Source organism: Crinia signifera, chromosome 4, assembly GCF_055691185.1.
Source record: "Crinia signifera chromosome 4, ASM5569118v1, whole genome shotgun sequence".
In the NCBI taxonomy this organism is placed as follows: domain Eukaryota; kingdom Metazoa; phylum Chordata; class Amphibia; order Anura; family Myobatrachidae; genus Crinia; species Crinia signifera.
In genome coordinates this window covers 50,165,802-50,178,714 of record NC_139220.1, presented here as the reverse complement: position 1 = coordinate 50,178,714, position 12,913 = coordinate 50,165,802, and the positions used below count along the sequence as shown (strand labels likewise).

The window sequence follows — 12,913 nt, the reverse complement described above, 5'->3', positions numbered from 1 at the left end:
CAGTCGACATGAGAATAGTCAACACACGTTTTTCGTGATTTTTTAGCTTGTAACTGAATTGTTCTTACACGATCCATATGTGGGGCATAGAGTTATATTTTAATAATGAGCGCGGCGAGCCATGCGAGGGGACGCGGCACACTTATACAGTGTCCCTGTCAACATACTGTATGTCGATCATGATCATGTCAACCTTTTGGTTGTGTTGACCTTCTGTCATTGTTGACCTAGTGCAGGGCTTGACAAATTTGTTTGAAAACTAGGAGCCAAGATGAAAAAGTAGGAGCCAGACAAACTAAAAATCAGGACAGTGCGTGCCAAAGCCGTACACCGTAAATTTACACTGTAATGCCTATTACACATGTCACACCCATTACGTATTATACTACATGCTAGAATACCTATGACCTATTAAGCCACACACCGTAATACCTATGACAACACACGCCATAATGCCCATTAAATATACAACACGCCATAATGCCCATTAAATATACCACACGCCATAATGCCCATTAAATATACAACACGCCATAATGCCCATTAAATATACCACACGCCATAATGCCCATTACATATACCAAACACTGTAATGCTTATTACACCACACGCTGTAATGCCCATCACATATAATACCACATAAGTTCAGCTTACTTACATACTCGTTGCCAGGAGTTATCCTGTTATCCTGCAGTAGTAGCGCATGACATACTGAGAATGCAGGAACTATTGCCCACTATATCTGCATGTGACTAGTAGTTCCAGGCATATCACTGCTAGCACTATCCTGGGATAAATCCGCTGCCCATACCCTGCCATAGTATCTTGGGCTTATCTGAGCTCTGTGTGTCCATATAAATACAGGAATACTTTACAGCAGTGGGGGAGCCTGTGTCCGCGGCACTGGGGGAAGCCTGTGTCCGCGGCACTGGGGGAGCCTGTGACTGCGGCAGGCACGATGGGCAAACACTGGGGCAGGCTACAACATTATTTACCCCACCTGCCGACATGACTATTTCGAAACTTGCGCCAGACCAGAGCTCACGGCGATCCGACAGACCATCAGGAGCTGCCGCTCCTGATTGGCTGCTGAACCGCAAACTGCGATTGGCTCCCGGTGCCACAGCAGACCAGCAGCTCTTTAGGGATGGACATTGGAATTAGCTCTGTCTCATACCACTAGGTAGATTGACGGCTAGATCAAGTGCACCCGGCGATGACCAGATTCTGCTTCCTCCCCAAGAAAATCTGGTCGCCAGGAAGCAGAATCTGGTCGCCATGGCGACCTGGCCCCCGGGGTTTGTCGAGCCCTGACCTAGTGAATGTCGACCATTTTTAGGTGTACAACATAATCACTGTCGAACAATAGTGACCGACCATATATTCGATATATACCATAGCTCAGTGTGTACGCACCAATTGGGAGTTTTGCAAACAAGCTAAGTGTTCAGTGTCAGAACACTCGTACAGAGATTGGCGTACTAAGCACTCACCAGTGTCACTGTAGGTGCGTCGGGGGGTCCGTAGGGTCCATCTGACAAGCTACGATGATCCTGTGCAGGCTTCCCAGGGACTCCTGTGCATACTAGTCTCCAAACTGCAGCACCTGCCTAAGCTGCCCACACAGGTGCACTGAATTGCAGCATCTTCTCACACCAGTGGTTAACCATTTGTGTGCCTGGGGTTACCCAAGCCACAGTGTGCAGTCTGTGATGTTTTCTGACATTGCAGCATTCCATGTTTTCCAGCTGAGCTCAACTTCATCAACCTAGGCTCAGTCAAGCCTGCCAGTTACCCTGTAGCCAATCACAGCAAGTAGTTTAAAGGAGGCCTACATGTAGGGTGACCAACTCATCCCTTTAATCCGGGACACATATTAATTACATAGGTTCTGTGGCAGTTTAAAACCAGGTGAAATGGAGTCTTGAGGTGTGGCAGTTTAAAACCAGGTGAAAGCCAGCCACAGAACCTGTGTAATTAACATGTGTCCCGGATTAAAGGGATGAGTTGGTCACCCTACCTACATGATACCTCCCAACTGTCCCGATTTCCACGGGAACGTCAGTTTTCGGGGACGTTCCCGCATCAATCTTGCGGCCGGCAGAGCCGGCCTTAGGCATAGGCAAACTAGGCAATTGCCTAGGGCATTTGGAATGCCCAGGGGCATCAGCAGCTTCTGCTGATTAAAATGATATGCAGCATGCCTATATTCTGTGTGTGTGAGGCTGTATCTGCATATGAAATAGTGTATTCATGGAAATCACTGTAACATAGCATTCCGTATGCAGGTACAGCCACAGTCGCTCACAGAATATAGGCATGTAGCATATCATTTTTATCATTGGAAGCTCCTTGTGTGTGCTGGTCATAACAATGCAAATATGACGAATTTTCAGCAAAAAAGGCACCCAACGTTAGCAGAACTGGCCAGGAGCTGCATGGCCTATTGAGTCAAGATGTATGAGGAAACATCTGTATCCAAGCAGAGGCAGAGGTCACAGTGTTAGCGGCTGTGCGAGTGCTGTCTGCGGGTGGGTTGGTTGTGCCATAGTGTTCCGCATATGTGTAAGGGGCATTATGTGTGTCATGTATAAACGCATTATTAATGTGCGACATATGTGTAACAGGCATTATGTGTGTCATGTGTATAAGGGCATTAATAATGTGCAACATTTTTTTTTGGATATGTGCAACATATGTGTAAGGGGCATTATGTGTGTCATTATGTGTAGAAGGGCATTAATAAAGGTTGGCATAATGTGTAAGGGGCATTATGGTTATAAGGGCATTAATAATGTGTGTCATGTGTAAGGGGCATTACTGTGTGGTATTATCAGGGGTGCCGAGAGAAAAGGGTAGGGGGTACAAATTACCAAGGCCAAAGTCTGATGGAAGGGCCCAGTGGGGGCCCCGGGCCCCCTCCCCTTAAGTGACAGCAGCAGCTGCATCTCTTCTCCTCTGCCCAGCACACACTGCTTTGTGCTGGGTTGCAGTGTGGCCATGGAGGTGCTTAAAATACAATATTTTCTCAGGATTTTTTTCTAAGAGTATAATGTGAATAATGTGAGGAGTAATGTACATAAGGTAAAGTGGTACTACTGTGTGATGTAACGTGAATAAGAGACACCATCGCATGATATAATGTGAATAAAGTTGCACTACTGTGTGGCATAATTTGAATTGGGCGTACTATTGTGTGGCCATGCCCCTTCCCAGCAAGAACACACCCCTGTTTGGGCTGCGCACCGATTGTGTGCACTGTTTCTATTTAAAATATTGCGGGTAGGGACACCAAAATGATGACTGCTATGATGAGGGTTGATGGTGCTGGGAAAGCGGAGCAGGGTCAGAGGCGGAACTAGTTGCGGTGCTAGGGGGCACCAGCCAAAATCTTGCCTAGGGCGTCATTTAGGCTAGGGCCGGCTCTGGCGGCCGGGGGCAGTTGGGAGTCCCCCCTGTCAGTTCCTGACCAGAGCTAAATAGACGCTATGAGCACAGTGTCTATTCCCGTAGCCAGAGGGGCTGGGGGCATGGCTAGAGGCTCATAGAGCCTCTGGACCATGCCCCCACAGTGAGGCAGGGACGTGGCCTCACGATGCAATTGTAGGCCATTCCCCATTTCCCAAAAAGCCCCACCCCCTCATTTCGGTCTTGTGCCGAATATCCTTCCTGGAGAAACCCAAAAGTTGGGAGGTATGCCTACATGCAGCAATGTGGGTCCTGTTCAACTGTCCTAATTACAGCGGGAGAGTCTCATTGATTGGAGACTGTCCCGCTGTAGAAATGTTCTGTGGGTGCTCTGCAGAGCATCTATCACTAAGCATTGCCATTGCAGTCTGGATACACCGCCATGTTCATTACATATATTATTATGTATTATGGCTCTGTCATGTACTGATCACGCTCCTTAGCTTGGGAGTACTTTATTAACTAGTAATGGGCTTACCTTATACCATTTAGAAGTTGTTTGTTGTTACATAGGGTAAATCCTAAAGCATGGCATTTTTAATGTGATATATTCCGCCACTGATTGCATCCATAGCGGCGTTTAGTAACACTATAAGCATGCAGATTTGTGGATAGAATCACAAAGGACCTTTCTTCTGATAATAGCTGTGCCTCGCGGTTTTAGGGCTATCACATTTATGGCCCATAAGTCCTGTGCATGCACTGGGCAACTGCAGAGGGGGACACCGGGAATTCTGCAGTGAGAAACCCAGAGGGATGACTCCACAGTGACAACTCCTACTCAGTGATAGGAGCTGGGTGTTTCACTGCAACATTAAGTGCAGCACTTGGCTCCCGTCCCTGTGTAGGAGCCAATACTGCAGCAAAGGAACTCTCCGAGGGCAGCCCACACAAAACGGGGGTTTGGTCCAAGAAGCCACACCCCAACCTGTGAGCCAACACCTATGAGGCCACACCCCTTTCCCCAGCAAGCAGCTTTTCCACACGGGCTGCAGGCACTGCTGCTCCTGGTGTCCAAAGAGGTAGGGACGGGCGCCACTGTCTCAGGGTCGGATGTAACAGCCTGCAATTTCTGTTGCAATTTCAAAAGGTTGGCTGCTAAATGTAAAGTGGCGACATCTTTACTGTAAGTCTTATGGCTAAATGGCCACAGTCTCAACTTTTTGAATGCCGACCTGATTACTGCAACTCTTTATTACCGTTATGCTATAAAATATCTTGGTACTCTTTACTTAGAAGGGCGCCCATCATGGCCATCTCGGGCATTGAATGCACTAAAAAATCGGGTGCGATGCGACCGACGAGATGCCCGAGATTTCCCATAGGGAACAATGTTAAATGTCTCAATTGACCCGATTTTCCTGTTCAATGCCTCAATTGACCCAATTTTTCCATAGGAAACAATGTTAAATGGGCCACAGAGGCCAAATAGGCACCCTGAAGTGTATAAAAGCCACCCGAATTGTTAACGCCACCCCACGATCAACGTGAACCCGAAGCGTGGCGAGCGCAGCGAGCCCCGCGAGGGGACGCGGATACCTTCACAGGTATCCGCGTCCCCTCGCGGGCTTCACAGCTGTCCGCGTCCCCTCGCGGGGCTCGCTGCGCTCGCCACGCTTCGGGCTCGGTGGCTCGCTGCGCTCGCCACACTTTCTATTCTCAACTCCACGCCGACGTGGATAGTGGGGGTATGAAAAGGTCGTAGGACGCGTACCGCCGCCCCTCGCGGGCTCGCTGCGCTCGCCACGCTTCGGGTTGACGTTGATCGTGGGGTGGCGTTAACAATTCGGGTGGCCATTATACACTTCAGGGTGCCTATTTGGCCTCTGTGGCCCATTTAACATTGTTTCCTATGGAAAAATCGGGTGAATTGAGGCATTGAACAGGAAAATTGGGTCAATTGAGACATTTAACATTGTTCCCTATGGGAAATCTCGGGCATCTCGTCGGTCGCATCGCACCCGATTTTTTAGTGCATTCAATGCCCGAGATTTTTTACTAACGATGCCCACGATCAAAATCGTGGGCGCCGTTCTAAGTAAAGAGTACCAATATCTTTATACTGTTTCATTCGTCTGTTAACAAAAGTATTATTACTATTATTATTATTTGGGTTATTTTTTGCTATTTTATGTAATAACATTGTTAGCTCAAACACATATTCCCCTTTGTCTACAATGAATCATTGAATTGTAGCTGTGCATTTAATGTTCTAGCAACTATGTGACACCCTTTAAACAACATACTGTAATTACAGGGCCATTTGCATTGAAAGAGACCTGTGCATTGAAGCCATATTAGCTGTTGCATAAGCAGAATGTAATTAATTGGAGACCTTTTTGGTTGACGCATTGGGGGTAATTCAGACTTTCTCGCTAGGCTTGGTTTATTCAGAGCCTAACAAGCAGGTTAACGCCGCCATGCTGACAATGAGGGACAGACTGGGGCAGGATCAGACTATCAGCATGATATATGACCACAAGTTGAAGGTCTCTTAATATTTCATCATTTAAGCTTGGTATAACTCGTGTGGCATTACACAGACCAAAGGTCATTACTACGAACTTATAATGCCCATCTCGTGTGCTGAAGACGGCCTTCCGCTCATCGTCAGACTTTATCTGAATCAAGTTCTTAGCCCCCCTGAGAGCAGAGTCCATTTCCAGTTGGATCCCAGCTCCATGAAGATGCATTCCCTATTGTAAGTTAGCAGTACAATGATGACTCGGAGACATAGGATGGCATTAAAAATATGTTATTTATTGTGTGGCACAGACAGCATCTTTACTTATGAAAGTAATGTGGAATTTTCCGGTCCAGGGTTAGAGCAGCAGCAGGGAAACTGATATGATCAGGGTTCGGCTGATTAGCATGACCTGTGCTCTCCTGATATAAGTGTTTCCAGGACAGAGGGTCATTACTCTGGGTGGTGGAATAGCTGCCCAGGTGATACACCAGGGTGTGGGCTATGGTAGGGACCACTGAAGCATTCTGAAGAGTTTGTACTATGGTGTGACACCTGTATGCTGCAATGCTGTAACCACCCTTGCTTATGCTACCTGCTACATCATGAAGACCAAAACTTCATCTTATCCAGTGTATGTGATTCCTTGTAACAATGAATCAAACTTTTAGTTGGAATAACTGTATAATTGCAAAAAAAGGATGGTCAGGAATTAGCACAGCCCATCAATACACTAACCAACACCACAATACATTTAGTGTGGATGGAGACTAGCCCATGGGTGCCTTCCACACAACCCAGGGTGTCCAACATACCTTATAACATATATAGTCAGTCTGGTAGGGTGGTGCTGCTGAGAATGGTTCAGATTTGAAATTATGGTGAATAACGAACCCAACAAACTGTGCCCGGCTGATGATCTTGTTTCCCCCCAAGGCAAGGTTCTGCTTACAGAACTGTTGCACGGCCACCATACACTCATACACTCATGTAAGACACTTGAGCTAAACACCTAAAATTATTCCCAAAGAATAAACATACAGATGGAGCGCCTCTTGTTCAGCACCAGCTCTCGCCAAGTCTACTCCGCTGGCGCGAGCTGGCAGATAGGCGCTCCATCTGACGGGGATGTGCAAGCATCTCACATGCACCCGTGTCCCTGTTTCTCAGCGGCGGGGAGCGAAATCCCTGTCTGTCTCCACTTCAGAGAGACGGGCAGGGTTAGGGGTAGTGAGGGTGGATGTGGCACTGATGTGGGAGCGGCGGGTAGGCAGCAGAGGGCGGTGGTGGGCTCCGACAGAACGGGCGTGCAAGCGTCTCATGCGCGCGCCCCCTTCTGTCTAATGGCGGGTCCTGGGAATTGGCAATGGAATCACCAGGACCCGCTTTAATGAGAGGCGCTCCATCTGTAGACCATCCCCTGATAAATGTTGCCATCAGAATAGTACAAATGCTGATCTCTGAAAATAACAATGGGTGTTTAACTACGGCACCCCCATTGGATAGATTACATTTACAACCACAAGGTTACTCTTCTGCCTACCAATGTCCACAGCTGCAAAATCTACATCATTATCCCAAAACGATTGAGGCTAAGGGGGATATTCAATCACCGGTGAGCATCTCCGTCAGGGAGATGGCCACCGAGCCCTATTCAATGCTGTCTTCCCTGACAGCAATGAGCAGGGTATCTCGGCAGAACGAGCATGACAGCACAAGCTGTTGTGGCAGCACAGCCTCTCTCCCCAGCTCAGCAAAAGCTGCTCAGTTCCTTGTGCTGGGCTGGGGAGACAGGCAGCTGCAGGGGCAGACTGCCATCTCTCTCCCTCTGCTGGTAGTGTGCATTCCCACACAGGAGGCAACGCTCCTTCTGCTTACTGGTGCCAGGCTGACGTGTCGGCGTCCCTGTGTGGTAGCACAGGCGAGCTTGTTCCACAGCAGCTAAGTGTCCTTCCGCAAACTTCTATGAGGACAACAATGGCCCAACCACCTAATCCTACCGGTTCCAGAAAATAACCGTCCTACCAGTTATAGAAGCCGCCTTCACCTCCCCCCAAAAAATATAAATTACCCATAATCGGGACAGAATAAAAACATACCATCTTAAGGGGTGGTAAATGATTAAATAATTCCATTAGTAATTCTAAAAAGTGTTTAATTTTAATATAGCCAAGAATGAAAACAAAAGAATTGCAGCTTTTGTGTATGAAAAATGCAGTTATTACATATTTCTCCAGTTTCTAGTTGGTTCCCAACTCCATAAACATGTAACACTTCTACTAACTTAACACTACAATAATGACACGGAGACATCGGCTGGCATTAAAAAGTCAGAAATTTATTGATCAAATAATAATGCCAAAAAAGTGTTTGGTTTTAGTGTAGGCAAGAGCACGGACAAAACAAATGACACATAAGGAATGACTGAGGGAAAGGAGGTGGAAGGGGAGGGAGGGAAAGCCAGGGAAACACAAGATTACTCGGCAAGAGGTAAAACCATAAAACCTGCTGAGGGACTTATTATATCCAAATTGTGTCCGAATTATGTCCAAATTATGTCTGAATTATGTCCGAATTATGTCCATCAAGTCAGGCAAAAAATTGAAAATCCCTCAAGACCCCCACTGTTGAAAGTGGCGAGTGGCCGAAGCCCCGAGTAGGATAGACAGGGGAAGACAAAACAGACTAACAGGGAGAGACAGCATAAAACAATGGCAGCATCAATGCAGCACAAGATTCACCATTTGGCAAATGGTGACACCTTTGTGCGCTCCGCTGCTTGTAAGTACATTCCTCAATTAATTAGCAATATAATATCACTCTCCTAAACGATCAATACCGGCAAGCAGTAAACTGTAAGTTACTATATATAGTAATAAAATGATTAAATGATAACAAATCAAGTTAAATCCCCAAGTAGTAATTTGCTAAGTTTCCCATTTAACAATTCTATTCCCTTTGATCTCAATGTAAATCAACATATTTCGAACAAATAAATCAAGATGTCAAAATCAAACCCTTATTAGGTCATATAAAGGATACTCCTAGAGCCGGATGGAGCGCTCAATGGGCAGCCTGCAGCCAGGAATAACCTGGAGATGTTACCTGGTCGCTGAGGTAGAGGGCCGGGGTGCTGTGATGGAGGCTGATGTCCCGTGCCTGCAGGAGGAGGTCTTTCATACACAGGGCAGACATCCTCGTATGGTGGCGGGTCAGGGTTCCACGCAGATCTTACCCAGGGCGGGAATCTGGGTGTTGTGTCTACAGAACTGAAAATACACAAATACAGGCGTCATAGGTTATCACATGTACACGTCACACTGATATCTCTAGTGTGCTCCTTGTCCTCACAGTGTAAGCAGCATGAGGACAGTGGTCACCGGATAATGGATAGCCTGCAGTTATGAGATTTGGTTCATCTCCCAGCTGGAGCCTGATTGGATGCATGCAGCAGGGTCACAGCTCTGTGCTAATGTATCTGTCAGCTACACGTGGAAGCCGGCACCTCCCTCTATTTATCTGCGGGTTAGGGTTAGTCTGCCAGGGGGATTACCTCAGTCCAAATGCCACGTTGGTGTTCTGAACGCCGACATACCATCTATATGTATCCCCCCAATGCTGGGCGTAAATGGTGCATTAGATACAAGTGCCCAATTTCTGTATACAAGGAAGTCAGGCTATACCACACAGCATGCCCATCACACAGATCTGTTTCTAGCACCCGCACGGCACCTGCCCAGTTACTGCCCGGAAACACCCATGTCACAGAGATCTGGGAATGCAGAACGCCTCCATCCGTGCCCATATGCCATATCTGCAGTCTGCAAATGTCTGTGCCTCACTTTGGGCCTGATTCAACATGAGTTGTAACTGAGCAAAATAGCAACTCCCAGAGCTAGGCTGCAGGGGAGCGGGTGCTACCCAACACGGAAAGGTGGACGCTAGGACTACGTACGCAAACCTAGTGAAATCGCATAGAATCGCATGCCATTATTGTATGGCATGCAATGCGATTTTAACTATTATAATGGCATTTAATGTACTATACCATTAAATGACATATAATGTCATTTATTTATGCTCCCCCAGTATCGGTGTCATTCCGAAGCGTGGTGAGTGCAACATGTCCCGCGAGGGGCGGCGGGGCGCGTCCGGCGGACCTTTTCATATCTACACTATCCACGTCGGCGTGGAGTTGATCTTATATAGTGTGGCGAGCGTAGCGAGCCACCGAGCCCGAAGCGTGGCGAGCGCACGCATATTATGTTACATGTATTACGCGTCCGCTCGCCACTCTTCGGGCTCGGTGGCTCGCCACACTATATAGAATCAACTCCACACCGTGGATAGTGGGGGGTATGAAAAGGTCGGGCGAACGATTTCCGCCACCGCTCGCCGTGCTTCGGGATGACGTGGATAGTGGGGGTGGGGAGCCTAAATAAATGACATTATATGTCATTTAATTGAATAGCACATTAAATTTCATTATTATATGTGCAATCATAACCGATATCTGATCGCATCGCATGCCATACAATAATGGCATGCGATGTGATCGGATGCGATTTTTTATCACACCCGATTTTTTTTATGTATTCACTGAGAGAGAGCAGTGAATACATTACATAGAAAAATCGCATTTCATCGCATCCCATCTCATCGCATGCTATACCATAATTGCATGCAATGTGATGCGATTTCACTACCCTGAATAGCCCACTAAGCAAATGCCATAGTGGGCGCCGTGATAATACATTTGCCCCTTAGCCATTAGCCCCTAGCCATTTACCCCATAGCCATTAGCCCCCTAGCCATTTACCCCTTAGCCATTAGCCCCCTAGCCATTTGCCCCTTAGCCATTAGCCCCCTAACCATTAGCCCCTTAGACATTAGCCCCCTAGCCATTAGCCCCCTAGCCATTAGCCCCTTAGCCATTGTCCCCCTAGCCATTTGCCCCTTAGCCATTTGCCCCTTAGCCATTTGCCCCTTAGCCATTTGCCTCTTAGCCATTTGCCTCTTAGCCATTTGCCCCTTAGCCATTTGCCCCTTAGCCATTTGCCCCCAAGCCATTAACCCCTTAGCCATTAGACCCCTAGCCATTTGCCCCTTAGCCATTAGACCCCTAGCCATTTGCTCCTTAGCCATTAGCCCCCTAGCCATTTGCCCCCTAGCCATTAGCCCCTTAGCCATTGTCTCCCTAGCCATTAGCCCCCTAGCCATTTGCCCCTTAGCCATTTGCCCCTTAGCCATTAGCCCCCTAGCCATTAGCCCCCTAGCCATTAGCCCCCTAGCCATTAGCCCCCTAGCCATTAACCCCTTAGCCATTAGATCCCTAGCCATTTGCCCCTTAGCCATTAGCCCCTAGCCATTTGCCCCTTAGCCATTAGCCCCGTAGCCATTAGCCCCCTAGCCATTTGCATCTTCAAAGATTGATACATTAAAATCCAGCAGCATAATCGACAGAATCTCACAGTTTCCTGCAACACGCAGACTATTACATACAACCCATAGCCGGATAAGATGGGGACATTCCACATTTTTCCTACCGTCTGCAGAAGAGACTCTCGTACGGCGGTGGTGGATCAATTACGTCTCTTGCATTCCTGACACCGGAGATGCCTTCTGCTGGGATGTCAAAGTATGATGGCGGAGGTGCTGGAAGGTTGATGGTTTCATTGTCTGCAAAAAATATAGAAATATATGAAATATATGCGTATATATACAGGATAGATAGATAGATATGCAGAGTAGACCGGCACTCAAACTAGGGGTGCTAGGGGTGTGTTACCCCCACAGTGTTTGTTCCCAGATAGCAAGTCCTATGTGTACAAAGTTTGTTGTAAATTGCTCCAGCCATTCCCTAGGGGTGTGTTACCCCAACAGTGTTTGTTCACAGATTGTAACTGATATGTGAAATTGTGTTTTTTTATTAATAAAAAATGAGCTGTAATCAATTCAGATTTGGAATTTTTTTAGTTGCATCGTCCGTGTTTTAATACGCTCGTATATAAAATGTTATAATTTTCCCTTGTACTCTGTGGATTTGTATAGATAGGCATAAGGGCAGACACATTTTCCCTTTTATATATTAGTAGATAGATAGATAGATAGATAGATAGATAGATAGATAGATAGATAGATAGATAGTTTTGTAAAGCACACCGGAATATGCTGCGCTATATAAGAAACTGGTAATAAATAAATGGTACGTGTTTTCTAGCAGGGCGCCACCGATTTTAATTGTATGCAATCGGGTTGCAAAAATCGTGTCAATCGCATCTCATGCAACCAAATTGCATGCAATGCGATTGACCCGACCCCATTTTTTTACCCCCCCCAATGCTAATTGGTCCCTGAGACCCGATTTTACATTGGCCCCAATGTTAAATGCCCCCCAGACCCCATTTTTCATTGTATGCCCCCCCCCCCCATTGTTAACGCCACATCAACGTGAACCCGAAGCGTGTGGAGCACAGCGACCCTGCAAGGGGCAGCGGTACGCGTCCTCCGACCTTTTCATACCCCCACTATCCACGTCGGCGTGGAGTTGATATTATATAGTGTGGCGAGCACAGTGAGCCAACGAGCCCGAAGCGTGGTGAGCACAGCGAGACCCGCGAGGGGACGCGCATTACTTCAGACGTATTAGGCATCCCCTCACGGGGCTTGCTGCGCTCGCCACACTATATGAAATCAACTCCACGCCGACGTGGATAGTGGGGGTATGAAAAGGTCGGAGGACGCGTACCGCCGCCCCTCGCGGGCTCACTGCGCTCGCCACGCTTCGGGTTGGCGTTCATCGTGGGGTGGCGTTAACAATGGGAGGGGGGGGGCATTTGACATAGAAATGACCCATTAGGGTGGGTATACAATCAAAAATTGGGTATGGGGGGAAATTAAACATAAGTTCCTATGTAAAATCGGGTCGGTCGCGTCGGTCGGTTCGCATGCCATTATAATGGCATGCGATGGACCCGATTT

General features: G+C 47.4%; 1 protein-coding gene across 1 annotated transcript in view; it reads right to left on the bottom strand.

Moving 5' to 3' along the window:
- LOC146072312 (uncharacterized) overlaps positions 1–1,598 on the bottom strand; it is a 36,647-nt gene extending 35,049 nt beyond the window's left edge. The window contains exon 1 of the mRNA XM_083179612.1: positions 1,494–1,598. The gene's annotated coding sequence lies outside the window, so the exon portion shown is untranslated. The remainder of the gene's footprint in view (positions 1–1,493) is intronic.
- Positions 1,599–12,913: the final 11,315 nt, after the last annotated feature.